Genomic DNA, 16,787 nt, shown 5'->3' with positions numbered 1-16,787 from the left:
AAGTTCTTGAAGAAGCCATGAGATTGCGAGAAAACTACCAATAGCTAAAAACAGCCGGGGAAAAACGTCAAGTATTGTACAGAATTGTTATTTGTTTACTCCCAAGTGCAACCAAAAGTTGATATTTCGGAGATTTTGAAACAAAGATAAGGAGCTCTCGGGCAGGGGTGCATGAAATATCCAGAACTATGACATGACGCGACATCAAAGTGCAATAATTAATGAAAACCTCCAAGCATAGGCGTATGGGACGGGGGGGGGGGGGGGGGTGGCTTGGCCGGGCAGCTGATTTTTCGAGCAAAATTCTGGCAGGAGCCTTCTCCAAAAACGAAAAGTATTAGAAAGACTATATTTTGAACATGTTTAAAAATCTCTGAGATGGAAAAATCAAGTGGCCGTAATCGTGAGCGTTTTCGGAAGTAATGGAATATGATAAAAATCTGTTGGGTGAAAAACACAAAAAAGCGGCAAGAACAGCAATAACGCAAATAGTGCTTGAGAGGATTGTCGAAGAAGTAAAAGAAAGCGGTTGTAATACTATCACAATTGATGAAACATCTGACTTTCTTCAGCACGAATTAATGTCAGTTTGTGTAATTTTTGCACTGAATGGTGTCCGAAAGAAAGTTTTTGCTAAATGTTACAAAATTCAGTCTTCAGCAGTTGTAAAAATTGGGCTTAAAAGCGTATGTACAAACTTGTTGGCAAATGCTTCAACGGTCTAAAATGAGCGGCAAAGCTAAGGGCTTGGCAAAGCAAATGGAGGACTGTTCTCCGCTGAGCATCTGCTGTCTTTGCTATTAGTTGAATCTTGCAGAAAGTGAGTCAATGAGAAATCGACTTAGTGCTGTTCAAGGTCTCTACAATTTCATTGAGGCCAACACCGAAAGACATGCAATTTCAAGAGAAAAATTGAACAGGAACCGTCATACAGGTAATGGGGACAAAGCGCAACGCACTGGGCTTGCCAGAGGGCACGTGAAGGCAGTGGACAGGACACTTATTTTCTTTGCAAGGATAAAGACCCCAAAAACCCATCTAGAAAGCAAAACTCTGTTCAATTGTTCCTAAAATGTAATGGATAAAGCTTTGGAAGAAATCTATGCACGATTTAGTGATAGTGCTAGTATCGAATTTTATGTGCTTTAGTGTAACGGGTGCACCTGGGGCCGTAAGCAAAAAACTTTTGCGAGATTTCTATTCACGGACAGCAAGAAGATCACATCAAATTGTGTAGAGCATGTCAAACACAATGAAAAAGATAAAATGAGAATTGTTTTCTCGTTAGCTAGGGAGAACTGAGTTTTAGAGCTTTAATTGATGAACTTTCAAAGGGAACGCAAGTGTGAATGCTAACCCTTCGACAGAAATCATCATAAAACTTCCTCCTCCTACAAGTAGATTATGAGTTTCTGACCTCCTTGAAATGGAACACAAACTGTTCAATAATCCCAAGAATAGGCAGGTAAGCAAAAAAGTGCGTGAATTGCTGAAAATGATGCAAATCAAATCATTTTCACAAAAAGATATCTATAAAATAGCCTATATATTCGGTCGCTTTCGTGGAAGAAATTCGCTTTTTCGATGAAAATGTGTGAAGTTTTAAAAATGCATATTAGTTAACGTTATTTTAATGATGTTGCATTTTAATCATTTCTTGACTAATATTGGAAGCTCAAATGTGTTAAACCATACTCCTTAAAAATTTGGGCGTTATTATTTTTCGGGCCAAAAAATGTCAACCCCCCCCCCCTACCTGCACTCACCCCGTACGCTTATGCTTCCAAGAGAACAATAACAAATATTTGAGACTACAAATGTTCACTTATTGGGCATACCTGATTTTTAAATAAATCAATTTAAGAAAATAGGGTTTTTGGGTAGGCACTTGACAATTTTTGCTGAACACACCCTTTTTGAATCAGCTGCATTTAGGCAATAAATGTTCTTTTTCGTTGTCCATAAATTTTGTATACAGTTGTACTTTTGTATACATATGCTTTTACTATAAACAGTTGTACCATTGCATACTTTTACGGTTTATCATTGCACAAAATGGTTTTATCACCAAGCAAAGTGGTAATCATTGCACCTTGAAATTAGGAGGCTCAAGGGGAATGCAAACACTGCTCGAATAAACGAAAATTTATTCATTAGGGATTCAAGTTATCAGGATTATACTGTATTTACAGCCATATCATCTTTTGAAGTATCCTGATCACCAGAGCCCAAGAAATCGGGAGGTGAATGGAGACGAGATGGGATTAACGGCCTTAAGGTACCTTTGTAGGGTCAGTTTACTGCCCTTAAACTGGTAATCGGTCTGTAGAAGGAGTAGGCTTTAAAGCATAACAATTTACTTCCCACGTTTGACCTAAAAAGTGAACAATATTTCTAATAAACAGCTTACTCGTGATATATATTTTTCAAAAAGGCAAATGCAGGAAGAAGCAGATAGCCTAACCACTGCACACCTACGCAGTAATTTTTAAAAAAGACAGGAGCCTGCTGTTGTTTTTTGTGCCATCAGTGGGATTTGCACGGGAGACGAGCAAAAAGTCCTCTTAGACCATAAAAGAAACAAACTTACGAAAGTCCTTTCAACTGGCTTATCTCTTCAACAACCCACCACACCCCACCCCCGTCTTGTCCATACTGTTTGCCATGGAAGAGCGCCTACTCCCGTTCACCAAGTTCAAGCGCATGCGCATCGAAAACCATTCTTTCTACACAAATAATATTTCCAGCTGCTGTGAGAGCCAATGAAGAATTATTACCATTATAAAAGTAATAATTATCGATATCGCAGTGGAATGGCTGATAACGAGAATTAGTAAAAATAGATGTAAGACAACCATACAAAGTTTTATAAAGACAAAACGTTTTAACTAATTTCAGTAGAAGCCCGGTACAACTTATCAACTCGGCTCTGTTATGAGATAGATCTAAATGCCCTTCTATACAAGACTAACTATAAGTAGGCCATCGATTGGTCACTGGAATTTGAATGAGAGGTCCATAAATTGTATAATAAACTTGGCTAATACTAGCCGAGTGGTCAAGGCGCTTGACTGCCATGCCAGCACTCCGGGTTCGATCCCGGCTCGCGGACGGCCCTCAGTTCACTCAGCTGAAAATGAGTACCTAGTTGAAACATACTAGGGTGGTAAAAGCGGGGTGGAAAGGAACTGGCCACCCCACCACAGAATGCCGTGGCCAAGGACGATGCGCCCCTAGCAGTGCATTCCCCAACATTCGATATCGAATACGGGACCAAAAAAAAATACTACTTTTCACTTAGTTTTGCAACGTCAAATCGCTTTTTCAAAACAAAACTTACCAAATAGAGAGAAAGCACGGAATGGTACAATGCAGGAAAACCTCGGCTTTCAATATGGACGATCAAGGGCTAGGAAAGAAAATAGCAGATTGTATTAAATATAGAGACAAAACAATTTCCAGGGCTAAAAGATAAATATTATGTAACATTATGAGAAAATAAGAAAATCTTTTTAACTAGATAAAATCTGTTAAGCACAGACTAACAAGATTTTGAAAATAATAAATCAACTTCGCAGAAAGAATAACCTGATTTGATTCAATTTCAACCAGCTTTTGATAGGATCTTTAAAGTGAATAAAATGGAAATTTCATCTGATCGACGGATGACCTACTCCAAACAATTTGCAAAGAAACATTCTAACCCATGGTATTATCACTTCTTCTGATCATATTAGGGTGGTGACCGAAAAAGATTGGATAAAAATACTGGTTTCAAGGATTCCAACAGCTTTTCTCCTTTAGCTGTAATTGCAATGTGATCACCTTGGTTCCACCCCCCGCTACTCTAAATGCCAGAGTCTCCACATTGTAGTGGCAAAGAAAAGTCTTATTTTATCCCAGAAATATTCATATGAGTGAGGATTGGAAAAAGAAAGTTTCCTCCAACTCCCCCGCACCCACTGCTCTTCACCAACTCCTCCTTCGCTGATTGGCATTTAAAATCAACATTTACAAATTAAATAAATTTAAAATCAGATTTTCCCCAACCGATGCTGTTACAGTATTGAGATCGTCACCAAACGTCATCAAACGAATCTTGTCTTTATTTGCTAGCCTTTTGATTATCAAAACCAACTTGGCTAAAAGTGCTAGGCTTTGCTATTTTTGTTTGTTAGTACCACGGCACACTTCAAAGCTACATAAAAGATATTGATATGATCATCTTAGTTAAAATATTTTTGCACAGTTCACTTTGAGTGAAAATCGTTGATTTGAGTGTTGAACAAAAAAGGGCCTTGAGGCTGATCCTTGTGGCACTTCTAATTTTCCTTATCGCAAAATTTACGTTTATAAAAGTTAGTTTCACGGCCTGCTTGGGTAATTTGCATTGCAAAACAGTCTCGTTGAGTAGGCTGTGGTGATATCTACAATGATTTCAGAATACCAGGAGTTCAGAACGTTTTGGTTCAGCTTTCAAATCAGCGTAAAGTATTTTCTTTAAGAGACAATCCAAGAAAAAATTTCTCGCATTGCCCGAAATTAGTGCTAATGTTAAACACGCTGGGTTGAAATTTATTCTGCTCCAGTATTATGTCTGCCTCTGTTTTAATATTCATTGAGGAATATTTAATGTATGCTCTGGTTCCATTAGGTTTTGGTACATTGATAAACATTCCTTCAAGATTATGGAAACTTAGGAGCTGTCAAAACTTTGATCATCATTCTTGCAAAAAGTAATACTAGAGGTTATTTACTCTATCAAAGAAAATGGTGAGCACAAATAAGTCTTTGGTTGAAAAGAAACAAAAGGACGTATCGTGGCTCAAAATTCCGAGATATACATCTTAAAAGTAGTTAAAAGATTTTTTGTGCATCTATCATATAACGCTACTTCTCATTTTTGTATTGCAAGTGACAATCTAAACACTGGCTCTAGGTCAGCTTAGGTTCTCGTTTTGTTAAACTAAATTGCTGGGCCATGAATTGATCTATGGACGACTATTAAATGTTTCAGTGTCGTTTTCACCCGTTTTCGCAACGAACACCATGAGATCACCCGGCCGTTATCTTTCTACCGCTAACCAAGAGAAAATCCTTCTTATATCAGGTAAGAATTTAAAGCATCTAAGTTGCTTTATTTATATAATTATTAACGCTTATCACCGTGTCATACCTAAGGCCTCAATAATTCCCGCAAATCTTATATTTTGAAAGTTTATCAAACTTACAAAATCGCATTTTAATAAGCTTTTATAAAAGATTTGGCGTAGAGCGCTTGTTTGTATACAGGCAGTGAGATTTTGTAAATAAAAAGCCACATATATGGCCCCTCTCATCGTTCCCCAATCGGACACGGTATTGGACAACCGTGAGAAAAGATTCAAAAATTGCAATACAGAGTCCAACTATCTGCACAATCAATCTCATAATGAACTTTGCATAGTCCTGACATTTAGCAAACTTACTATTGATTGGAAAGGACAAGCTACTGTCTGTGCAAAGCTTCAAGACTGCTTCCTTTTGGAATCAATTTACTTAAAAAAACTTGAAACTTGTTTGACGTCATTCCTTTTTCAAAAGTTGCATCTTGTTTAAAAAAGAAAAGAAATTCGATGCTTCAGCCCTTATAACTGAATGCCGTCTATCCTTTCCCACAGCATAGAAATTTGTACCACGCTATCCTAAAAAATATTGTCTAAAACATATTTTAATAACCCGTGGAAACCCTATCTTACACAGAACTCCTAGGATGATTTCAACACAAAAAGCAAAGTTTTAAACGCTAGTAGCTTATGATGGTTTTCTACCTTAATTGCACACCCAACTGGTATATTTTCTGAAAATATGAATCAAATGATAAAAAATGAAATCATTCAGGATTGCTCGGTAGTTCGAGTCCCTGGCATGACCAAACTTTCACACAGAGTGACAAGAGTCGCCAGCTGTCTGTTATTCCAGTCGTAGGAATCACAAGGTTTGGTCAAATCAAGAGGAAAGAGTGCTCTATAAGCACATCTTCTCAATGTCCTAAACACTACCTTCAGAAGCTAGGTAGCAAATATAAATACAAGATTAAGGAAATACTGTTAAGGAAATTCAGTGTTTTATGGTGATATATAATGCAGGTAACCAACGGGGAATAATGGGTAAGGATGGGCCCCTCCCCCACTCCATTTTGCTTCAAACACTGAATATCTCACACAACGACAAAATAAAACTGATACTGTTTAATGCCTTTTTTCTTAAGTAGTTGAGCCAAAAACCCTCGAATGGGCCAGCCTTCAAAAAGCCCTCCCCTCTCTCCCTTAATAAGCCTCCCTTAATAAGTAAAGGTAGGTAATAAGCCTCCATTTTTAACGAAAACAATCTGATTAAGCTTCCGTATTTAAAAGTCTATTAATATCCTTGCTTTCTGAAATTATTTTGGGTGCGACCGGAAATAATTCTTACGTCGTTATAAAACGACCACTATGACTTTCTTCTTTCCTTATTTATGTTAAATTATTAATTTTTTATTAAGCCTTTGTTCATTTATTAGTTTTATGGTCTAGTGCTTTAGATTGGGAACAAAAGTTCGCAAAAAGATCGGCGACGCGGAAATCTCTCCTTCCTTCGAATTTCGTTAAGTTTATAAAAAGAGGAAGTAGATGTTTCTGATAAGCAGGAGAATCTTCAAGAAAGAAACGTCAGAGAAAAAGCTCCCGAAAATGAAAAAATTCTTCTTTCATGAAAACAAACCAACACCCTGTTGCCTTAGACCCCGTTCACACTGCTCGGTATTCATATGAAAACGGATAAAAAAGTATCCGTTTGTGCCTTGCGTTCACACTGCTCCACCTTGAAAACGGAGACATTTGAAAACGCACTTTGAAAACGGAGACTTTTGAAAACGCAAAAACGCAGTGTGAACACCGAAAACGGATACTTTTGAAGACGCTAACAACAACAACATTACAGCAAGATATTTAGACCGCGCCAATTTGAACAAGTTTTCTTAACATGGCTGATTCACTCGAAGTTAGCATACTACTCGGAGGAATATTAGTGGCATTGAGCTGTTTGAAAAGTTTATTAGCAGTGTAAGTGCTGTAAACCTGTTCGTGGCGCTTTCCTTTTTATCCAGAGCGGAGCAATGTTAACGCTTCATCGTTTTCATACCGTTTTCAAATGTGTCCGGAGCAATGTGAACAGGTAAAACGGATCGATGTGAACATAGCCTTAGGCCCACTACGGGATGCTTTTACGTGACAAGATTAAATTACCTGGAACACCTACCCGAATACTATCATTATGCCTTCTTTACCCAATTTTTTCAAATTACTTTTACTCTGCCCTAACCAAAATTAGTGTTTATTTCTATTTGAAAAATATTTCTCTAAGCGCGAAAAGCGAACTTCTATAAGAAGGTTTATTTCTAAAACATTTCTGTGAGAAGGCGTTCGTTAGCATTTCAGGGTTAGGGACACAAGGAGGGAGAGGGAAAATACTAAAATGGGGAGCTCTTGACTAAAATGTGCCGTTGAAATGTTGGACTCGGCACTCAGTCTACGGGTTTTAGCTATAAGGTTACCAATAATGTATAAGGACTGAACGGAGAAAGTGCTTTTAGCATTACGGCATCTTTGTAAAATAAGAAGGTTTCCAAGTCACTTTCAACGTCGGTAATGGATGGTCCCTCCCTAGAAAAATAGAATGACACCGCAAACAGATTTAGCAGGGTGTGGATAAGAAACTCAATATGAAGACTGTAACTAACACCGCTGTGTAAGTTAAGGTAAGTGTTAATGAGAATTCTATAGTCCCGTTATCAGGTCGTCGAAAATATCAAATTGCTTACGGTACATTGAAAATATTGTGGCTTGCGGGTAACATCTCAGTGATATTGCAGCATAAATGAGTACTTGGCATGCTGTAACAGCGGTTACCTTTGTAATATCGCTCTCAGGCGAGAGTTACACTATACCGGACTGCTTGCGGACCGGAGCAGGGCTTCAACTCCGGAATAATATTTGGGGTAGCAATTACACTACAATGCCCTGCTTGCTTGTGCGCATAGTGTAACTGGCACCTTCGAGCGCCCGACGCCTTGATTTGGGCGTTTGCTTCCTGTAAACCTTAAGAATATGAAAGACAATCCCAGGGGAGATTAATTGCTGCAAAAAAACTGGCCAACCTATCTTCTACTATGCTGCCTTAGATTTCAAAGGGTTGCTGTTATTTTAAAGGCAAGTTCTTGTTGCTAAAAAAATGATTTCGAAATACATTTAGGGGCAGAAGATTTCCAGTTTATATCATATTTTCTCTCAATATACTTTCATTTTTGGTTGCGTTATTCAAAATCACTATCTTATTACCCGTGTATCATTATAGTAAATAAAATTTAATTTTCTTTATAAGCTTCATCTTTCCATCCTGTTATCTTAATAGCTTCTTTTACTTGTGATTCATTAATTTTATTCATAGTCTTCAACTGCAAACTATCTAACCATTGGGTTACGTTTTGCACTTTACGAGAGATATCTTCTTCCAGAATTTTCTTTTTGCTTCTCTACCTATCGATAGATGTTGAAATGATTCAACTCTAGAACTGAATTGGAATAGAATTCTTTAATAAAGAGCCAAAAATCTTTAATAAACACTGCTGACAGCTATTCAAATTTATGGCATCATTCATAATAATTCTTCGAATTTTCTGGTTTTGTAAAATTCCATAACGCGGCTCAAAATCTTCTTTATACCACAGAAATAGTTCAAAAATAGAAATTTACTGTTATAAGAAAAGCAAGTAGAATGTGTTTGTTTAAAGGTCAGTCTGCCAACGTTGGGTGTGTTATTCAAGGGGCGGTTACCACCAAGCAAGTTGCTTGTCAGTAAATTAGGACCTTGTTCAGGGGCGGCGCCAGCCACTAGGCTGTAGGGGACAAAACGAAAAATCTTAGGCCACGCCTTTTTTACTGTCAAAAAGGTCCGTTTATCAACAAGGAACGCTAATCTTGCCAAAAAGGAAAGCCCATGGCCAACTTTTGGCTACATAACTTCAAAATTATAGGATTACATCGCAAAAAATACATTGTTACTCCTCCCCTCACTATTTCTCATCGAATTTAATCGAAATCTAAAATCGATCCTGCCGCGATCTGGAGGGGGGGGGGCGTGTCCATATTTGTGCTTCCATCTGTTAAGTCATTTATTATGTCAAACACAGATTTTGCTGCTTCAGAAGCATCAGATGCTGACATTTAAAAGTCGTGTTTGCCCAGAACCCTTACAAATGCAGGGTTCTAGACGGCTGGCTTTTTTACGTCACACATACAACTGTATAAAATATGCCGAAAAGCTGATCTTCTGGATATATACTTACTCACTTTGAAACAATAATAAGGTCTTAGCTTCTATGAAGGCATCGGTTCGCCGGTGCTGTTTGAAAGCTAAAGACTTCGTTACCAAAAATATCATCGAGACTGAAGATTTATTGATCCTTAATGATTGAATTCGATTCAAAGGCATTTTTTCGACTTTAGCATAATTTTAGGATTCAGAAGCACGGATTGTTGTACTCAACTACAGTCGAAAAACCCGCAAATGGCGTCTTTTTGTTCTGAAGTCACTTTGGGTGGATCACAGCATACTACTAAGGCCAGCTAAAGTTTGTTCCTAGACCAAAGTTAACTCAAAATATATATTTGCAGACCCGCTCGTAAAGGACGGACTTTATGTATTTGTCTAATTTTGTAATTTCGTGCCTAAGGGGAATGATTTAGGGGAAGTGCAACAATGACAAGGCATATTTTCAGACAGCTAGCAGAGATAAAATTCCTAAGAAGGCAAAACGCAGGGTAGGCTGACCTCCGGATTCTATTAATCTTGCTAGCAGAGACTTGCTCCTTTCAGAAAGATGGTGTAGCTTTCAGTGTTGGAGGAACAAACAAGAGAAACTCTTTTAAAAAGTGACGCAACCAACCATCTGAGAGTCAAATGGCATGCGCGTGAGATGTCAATATTATGCATGATCTTTGACTCCAGGACAGAGGGTTGTCCCACTCATTTGAAGATTTCCCCCCCCCCCCCCCCTCCGCTTCCCGATTAGTACATTACGTCGTGCTTTCACTTCTCATTATCATTCAACAGCAGTGTGTCCATACAAGAGGCAGGCTGCAAGTGGTTATCTAAACAAATCAATATGCAGGTTGTTTGGTCTAAACCAATCGACGAAAACATAACTTGGTTTAAGCCAATCAACGCACAGGTAGCTTGATCTAAACCAATGAAATCAAAGAGTATGGAATTTCATTGATGACATTACTTGAAGTAGTTACAAGATTTTCCCTGTATAAATATTTCTCTTATTATTATCATATGTTTTGTATGCAAACAAGTCTTAGACAAACCCTTAACTTCTAAAGATACTATAAACTCCTATGATTTTATTCATATGTTAAAACTTTTGCAAATTAGTAGATTTGTCACCAGGCTAGCCGGTAGTAACTACCATTAAAGTGGATTGAGGTTGTAAATAAAATAATATAAAATAAAAAATGTTTTCATCCTTATTAGAACATCTTTTTGTCAGCCTTTTTAACAATCATGGATGAATTGACTATTATGTGCTAAACACATCTCTATTGGCTACAAAACTTACTACCTTTCTTAACTTTTTCAAAACTGGGCATTACTACCTACATATATTACCTTCAATAGTAAGCACTTGAATTTTTAAATCGTTGCCAACATTACACAAACATTTCCAGCAGTTAAAGACTCATTGCTAACAATGGGCCTTTGCGAGCCTGGCGACGATCCAAATAATGGCAGTAAACTGTCTTCAATAGCAGTAAATTGATTTCAGACTGTCTAAAAATGCATTATGGGATGCTTGCGTAGCGCAATGGCTCATTGTTAGCAATGAGTCTTTAATCTCCAAACTTTTGGTTGTTAGTTGTTATTGAGTTGAATCGTGTCAGATTCAATTGAATAGTCACGATGCAAGAACAGGCCTAGGGAGGCAATTGCTCCTTTGCCCGTAAGCAAAGTTAGGCCCGCTGCTAATTGAACTGCAGCTATTTAAAATATTATTCTTAATAACGTGGTTATTACAAATCACGTGTGTACTGGGAATGTTAAACAATGCTATACGAATTCAAACAAAAAGAAAATAAAGCAAATTATATGCATTTTAAATCCATGTTAAACGCATTTTAGGTTAATTTCCTTGGGTAGGAAGGGGCCAAAGCATTGGTCCTTCCCCCTTGGCCCGGTGTGGCTCTCGGCTGCCCTTTGCTAGAATAATAACAGAAAAATGGAATCATAAAACGGATGCCAATTAAGAGACGACAGTATAAGCTAAAGATGATTTTTTAGAAAAGAAAAGGAACAGACGTATGGGTGGCATGATTAAACAGGCTGTGACATGAGTAAATGGATGAAGAAGACAAAAGACAAAGTGACTGCATCGCAGCATTACATGAACCAACGATACAAAGTTAAATGGATATAGCAATTGTATCAGGATAACAGAACAAAACTGCATCCTCAACTAGATCTAAGACTGTCTGCAACAGCATCTGATTAAAGGGCTTACAATTCGCACTTTAGCAAAACAAATTGCGTTAAAGAGTTGTTAAAACGCTAAATATTTCACTAAACCTTTCTTATTGAACATTTGTTTAATCAGGTTGAGCGGAGTTGAGTGACGGTAGCAAAACTTGACAAAAGTTTCACTCAACTTCACTCAACTATTCTGAGGAACCTGGCGGTGAATTTGCTCTCTTTTTGTTCCGCTGTAAACATTAAATAACGTTAGAGGACACAGATCGTAGATTGGTTACTGAGGCTCTAATGAATCTCCAAAAAAGAGCGAGGAAGAAACTAAAAATGGATGAAACGAAGGGAAAGGAAAGGATTGTTAAGCACAACAGTAGCTTCGTAATTTATCTGAAGACTGTCCAACAAAGAGCGTAAATATTTATTGAAATGCCTGCTTTTTCCAAAGCCATTTTTAGGATTTGTACTACAAGCAAACTTTGCAAAGGTGAGTTGAACTGGCTTTTGAAAAATGTCAATAATGAAAATGTGTGCACCAATTTCTTTCATAGAAGTTTGGTGAAACTACAACTACGAAGTCGTAATACAATTTTATCATGCGCAGAACTTTGATAATGCAGAAAAAGAGCTGTTCTTAATATGAAAACATCCAAGAAAAAAATCATGAATAACAGGCTTGATACTAAAGTAGCAAAAAGGCCGGGGGCTTTGATAACTTTGCTACGATTTGAGAGCCAGCCACTTTTCAACCTACGCAACCAATGGCAACATGGGTAATTGGCAGCAATACCAGGAAGAGTTACATTAAAGAGAGTTCTAAAGTGATGACGTCATAAAAATCTATTTTTTAGAAATTTTTAGTTTGGATCTCATAACCTGAAAGAGCATCATGAAATACCTCTAAATGTGCAAAATCAGGCAAGTGTGTTACGAATTGGCAGAGATATGGCCACATGTTTATTGGTTCTCTCCCCATCAAATCTATGTATTTTGGTCTCTGTTCATAACGTTATGAACAGAGCCAAAATAACTGATTCGTTAGCAAACTTCAAATCTTTCATTAGCCACATCTCAACCGATTTTAGACATGTTCGGCCAATTTTGCGTATTTGAAAGTATTTCATGGTGATCTTTTACGCTATGTGGTTAAAATTCATAAATTCTAAAAATAGGTTTTTGATGACGTCACACTTTAGAACTCTAGTGGCTACCCTACCCAATAACATTGTATACACAGTAGTGACAAGCACTTAAGGTAGCTAAGGGTCATACGGCTGACGCACTTTCGACTTTACACTTAAAAAAGGTTGTAAAAATATCAATATGATATGGTGTTAAAACGGAGACCAAAACCCAACTTTAACATATTTTGATAGTTTTTGAAGCAGCTGAGACATTCTTTCAAATTACCTCAGGAATCTTTATTTACAATGATACAATAATTGCATTTAGAGTAACGCAAACATGCTCGTAATTTTATAACAAGTTAAACCCTTAAACAAGTTTATGCAAAACAAATTTCAAGCCAGTATTTGCCCACAATAAATGGATTTAAAATTTACAAAATTTACATTATACCTCTAATATGGCATGAATGTTGGATACATTCAAGATAATCTAAACACTTGAAATAATCCTGACGCAAAAAACAAAGGGTAAAGAAATATTTATTGTGCAAGAAAACGTTATCATTTACTTTATTGTGCAAGAACATGTTTGGTATTCATTTCACGGGTGGCGGGTAGCAATTCGTGGGAAATATCCACAGCCCAACATCCTGCATACTGAGGTATCTTCATTTTGGGAGTGGTTTTACTAAATATTGTTTATGAAACTCAAAAGAACGGAAGCGTATAGCTTGTAGTTTACTTTTTCCAACTTATCAAGCGTAGTTATATTGGTTGAAAGAAACATCAATAATGTTTCGTTTGTTTCTGACCAGTTATCAAAAGTAGAGGCAACGCTAGAAGTTTTTCATATAGAAACATCGACAAGCGTAGAGAAGAACATGTTTATCAACTGTATGGAAAACGAAGCTCGATACACAATATGAAAAGAGGTGCACCGGAGGGGGACTGGGGGGGCTTGTGAAGTTATTAGATGGTGTCACACCCATACACCCCTGGTTAAAATTCAGAGCTTTTTCAAGGGGTTCATCCTCTCCCGTACATATGAGAACAGGTTTGGTTTAACATAGCAGTCTACGTTGGCAACCCTTTAGTTTTTTTATCGGTGAGTAGTATGAATGATTTCATTAAAACAACAAAGAATCGTCAACGCAAATTTTTGTATTATGGGTGTAGTCATGGGTCCGGCTTCTAGAAGTTGCCTACGGCATAGCCCTCTCCTAACTTCTTAGGATCGCGCCTATGTTTATGAATTGCCAATTGGTCATTGACAATGTCTGTACATATCACAAAACCTTCATATAGTAAACAGGCTTAACAAACAGCCTCGTTTTGATTATTATTCGAAAAAATTACATACGAAATAGAGCCGCGTTTCAGATATGAAATCAGCCAAATTGAACCTTATTTCTCATCATCTAAAGCGGCGAATCATATCGAGATTAACTGTTTAAAATAACATGGTGGATATCAACATGTACAAAAAGTAGCTATTAAACAGGCTAACGTGAAGATTATGGTGAAGATTGCTTGTGTCATTCAAGCTAGAAAAAGGGCTGGTTTAGAATCTAGAGCCTTATTCTTTGCGAATGGACTGTTTTCATAGCTACAATTCTGGACAAAATTATTGAGACGAAATGCAATTTTCGCAATTTTCGACTTTACGTTGCCCCTTTAAATGCGAATCCCCATTTCAACCCGAATGTTTGATTAGTAATTCTATCATTTGTGTTTCAAAAACATGTTCTTAAGATTGAATCGGAAGGAGAGAAAATGTTTTTTAAAGGGAAGAGAGCAGATCAACTTTTCTTAAAAGATCTTAGCCTTTTTTCCAGGATTGCAGCATTATTTGTGTTTTCCTTAACATTACGAGCCAAGTTATTGGTACGGTAGGTCAGGTTAAATCAATTATTGACACATCTGCCTTCTTTCAACAGAAAATAACATGGGTACTTTGTGGAAACACTGAGAATTTTATATGCAGTGTTTAGGGACTGAAAAACACATTTCGTCACACTGTTGGCTTGGAGTATATTTAATTCATTGCAAGGATTTCCCTCACGTCAGGACCAATAGTGGACTCAAGGGGGACAACTAGGGGCAGTTGCCCCTCTCTCGACGAGTTGAAGCAAGTCTGGCGCCCCTTTTTGGAATTTGTGCGCCCCTTTTGAAGAATGAGAATCAGGTGAAAAAGTTTCTGAGACCGATAGGTTAATTTGCTTCAAGGATTACCTCAAAGTTATGTTGTTTATTCTAAAAATGAATCTGAAATTGTTGTATACAGCGCACTCTCGTCACCAATTTTTGAAAATTTTTCAGCGCCCCCACTAACAACTGCCCCTCCTTCAAATTTGCTCTGGATCCGCCCCTGGTCAAAACAGTACAAGCTGAAGTGGTAGTCTATATGACTGAGCATTACAGTACACGTTGCCTTTCAAACTGAAGTATCAACTCTGGCACAAATCACATGATTTATCACTGGGTGTAGTTAAACAGAGATGCGGCTAAGCAGAAGTGCAGTACGATATTTGAGTTGTCTTTATGCACATGCGCCCAGATATCCGGTATGGTAGCATTTGGCGTTGCCTTGTTAGACTATCTAAATAACAATCTGTTTATACATTAATGAGATCATGAAAATAGGATCATACCAAACTGATTTTTGTACAGTACAATAAAATACTAAAAAAGCTTCTTGCCTTAAACACATACTTATAACAATAAAAAACCCACCGACATATACCACAAAGCCGAGAGAACCAACAAGAATCTAAGATAAACAGGTATTTCTCAGACAAATCTTGCAGAAACCCCCGTGAAATGTTGAAATGGACTGAAAAACAGAAATATTTCCTCGGATAAGGGAGCGTAAAAAAAAGGTATACCTCAATACAATAGCTTTAGAAAAAACATGAGGTACCGACAGTTTTAAGTGGAAATTCAGCTAAATCAATATAAAGGAATGTTATTTCCGAAACCCTAACAACTAGACTATTTCCAAAATAACTTTGAAAGCGTGATTCAAGTAAACGCTGGAAAACATAATAAAATAGCAACAAAATATATTTGCCTTTTCTGAAAGAAAAACACCGTATTCTGAAGGAATTTTTATTGCGAGACTGAGGTGCGTCGTGGCGGATGAATTCCAGAGGGGGCAAGAAGAAAAAATCTGCCGACAAAATTTCTTCTATTCTAATCAAATAGAAGCATTTCATATAAGTTTAAAAGTTGGGAGGGCAGAAAAACTCATAACAATTGTCTTAGTAGGAAAGATATCTAAAATGCACTTTTATCTTGTTTCTGTTTCTTCAAACCTACTGTGAATGCCCCTGAAACCCCTCACCCTTATGGATGGCAAGAATAAAGCCATGGTTGCCGCCGGAGGAAAAACAATTTTATAATCTTCATGCTTCAATCTCTGCGGAAATTGCATTCTTTGGAGTACATTTTAATAATAAAATTGTATCTTAAAACGAATGTCCACTGGTATTGATCGATAGAAAGCGATGGTATTGATCGTTTCTTTCTTGTTTTACCTTATGTAACATAACTGCATAAATTTTCAAATCTGGGACAAAATTTTCAAGTTTGGCGATAGGCACAAAATTGGCTTTGTCCCTTTCTTCAGTATCAAATAAAGAAATAATTGGCCAATTTCCAAAACCAAATTTGGCCCTTGAAGATTCGGATTTCAACTGACAAAATCCAAGCAGCATCCTGAGAAATCGGTAATTCCTGAGAAAACTTTTGTTTTTGTGGAAATCTAGTATTTTCTTTACAAAAGTGAATTGCCCAGCGATAATACGGTAAGTACTTTAGTCAAATAAAAGGTGCGTTTTACTTCTCATTTTTATCCACAGCTCAAGTTTGAGAATTTCCCGACAAAACAATAATTTTTCCGAAAATCCGTCAAATTTTGAAAATAAAGGGGGTCACGGCCCCCCACGCCCCCCTCCCCGGCCACGACGCCCCTGACAAGACTTTAAATTGAAAAACACTAAAAAGTTTATATTCAGTTCACAACATTAATGCGTTACTGGTCATCCAATGTTTAGTTCATTTATGGACATTTAAGGAGACACGTGCCAAAAGAGTCAAATCAAAGCTATGGGCAAT

General features: G+C 37.3%; 1 protein-coding gene across 1 annotated transcript in view; it reads right to left on the bottom strand.

Annotated features, from left to right (window-relative positions):
* Positions 1–16,787, bottom strand: part of LOC135692922 (contactin-3) — a 90,250-nt gene that overhangs the window by 66,574 nt on the left and 6,889 nt on the right. The window contains exon 3 of the mRNA XM_065211268.2: positions 3,341–3,409. The gene's annotated coding sequence lies outside the window, so the exon portion shown is untranslated. The remainder of the gene's footprint in view (positions 1–3,340; positions 3,410–16,787) is intronic.

This window comes from Rhopilema esculentum, chromosome 3, assembly GCF_057945365.1.
Source record: "Rhopilema esculentum isolate cy_ngs chromosome 3, ASM5794536v1, whole genome shotgun sequence".
Taxonomy (NCBI): domain Eukaryota; kingdom Metazoa; phylum Cnidaria; class Scyphozoa; order Rhizostomeae; family Rhizostomatidae; genus Rhopilema; species Rhopilema esculentum.
Note: the sequence above shows the minus strand (reverse complement) of the source record. Positions and strands in the feature narration are given on the sequence as shown.